Source organism: Mandrillus leucophaeus, unplaced genomic scaffold (genome assembly GCF_000951045.1).
Source record: "Mandrillus leucophaeus isolate KB7577 unplaced genomic scaffold, Mleu.le_1.0 Scaffold501, whole genome shotgun sequence".
NCBI classification, from domain to species: domain Eukaryota; kingdom Metazoa; phylum Chordata; class Mammalia; order Primates; family Cercopithecidae; genus Mandrillus; species Mandrillus leucophaeus.
Window position 1 is genome coordinate 49,486 of NW_012105377.1, and position 1,716 is coordinate 51,201.

At 44.6% G+C, this 1,716-nt stretch overlaps 1 protein-coding gene across 1 annotated transcript in view; it reads right to left on the reverse strand.

The window, feature by feature from the left end:
- Positions 1 to 1,716, reverse strand: part of AIM1 (absent in melanoma 1) — a 191,636-nt gene that overhangs the window by 48,553 nt on the left and 141,367 nt on the right. The gene's annotated exons all lie outside the window — the stretch shown is intronic.

The following is a 1,716-nucleotide window of genomic DNA, read 5'->3' on the forward strand; positions in this document are numbered from 1 at the left end:
GAGTCTCACTTTGTAGCCCAGGCTGGAGTGCAGTGGTGCGATCTTGGGCTCACTGCAACCTCTGCTTCCTGGGTTCAAGCGATTCTTGTGCCTCAGCCTCCTGAGTAGCTGGGACTACAGGCACCCGCCACCACGCCCAGCTAATTTTTTTGTATTTTTAGTAGAGATGGGGTTTCACCATGTTGCCCAGGCCACTCTTGAATTCCTGAGCTCAGGCAATCTGCCCGCCTTGGCCTCCCAAAGTGCTGGGATTACAGGCGTGAGCCACCGCGCCCAGCCTCAGCTGACATTTCTTAAGAACTTGCATGTGCCAAGTACTTTATAACAGTCATATGAGGTGATAATTGTTATCTTCATTTCACATTTGAAAAAACTGCAGGGTGAAAAGGGATTTGCCAACAGTCACACATAGCTGGTGGGACTAGAAGATGCACAGTAATGTTTGTGCTGTTTCTCTTCTTCTATTGCTTGTTCTGTTCCATTGGGCTGTATTTGACTATCACACACGCACACATGCAAACATGAACAGGGATGAACAAGGTAGGTCCCCTCAGACACAGAAAGAGCTGGAAGCAGAGCCTGCTGCTAGGTAGTGCAGGGGGAAGGGGGACAGATGTAAAAGACAGGAAATAGACCATGGAGACCAAGGAGTAGGGGCCATGAAGGACAGTTCTAGGAGAGCCCAAAAAGCCACATCGAACTGTTGAACTTGGAAGCAGTTCACACTTCCTCTCGTTGGGGTGAATATATTCTATAAAAGTATCCTTGTAAGGGTTTTCATGTAACATCGAATGTCTTTTCCCACTCAATTCCTTTCTACCCTCAGCAAGACAGGCCTGATTTCCCCTCGTATGGAATTTGGTTTTATTCTTCACCCCTTCCATTAGATTCTGTCTTGGGCTGGTGTGATGGGGGCTGGGGAAGGTGGCAGGGGTTAGGACTACATGTGTCAGGAGTGGGCCGATGGTGAGAAATTTCCTGCTCCTTCGGTTTTGAAAAGTGAAATGTTTCATCACCCTCTCACTACAGTGTTCCTGGCAGGCAGTGGGAGCCTCAGATGCCTTCTCTCTGCCTTGGCTTGTGCGTCTGGATTGCGTTTGACAAACACCACTCCTGTACAGGCTTGAGGTGGACAAGCCTGTGCGCCAGGCTTTCCTGCCCTGCTCTAGTCCTGATTACACCTGGAGGCACAGGCAGCAGGTTCCTGCCCATTTCAACACTTCGAATGAAAATTAAAATGTCATCTCACTAGCCAGTGTGCTGTTAGTACCTGCAGTACTTGCCATGTACCTTTATCTTATATCACAGAAAAACTCAAGAGAGAAACAACCTTCAAAATGATCAGCCTGGCCAAAACGCCTCCTCCTGCTGTTCTCCCCATCCTGAGTTTACCTGTCAATGTACATAGGCTATAGATAATCTGCTTAGTACATTTTTAGATATTTACAATTAGTCTCTAATAAGATGGTTGCTCAAAATATCAGAAATTTCAATTAAACTTAAAATTATTTTTGCAGGTTCATAGTCATGATGCTCTTAAACCTAGATGTAAAAAAATTTGGCAAATCGTTTCAAAAAGTTTTTTTTTTTTTTTAAGTCACAAGGTATAAATTCTGTTACGATTTCTAGGGGAAGATGAAGAGCTTATATCTTAGTGTAAAGATGATTTGTCAGTGTAGTTAAGCCATTGTGTTTAATATATCAAATGATAAGGAA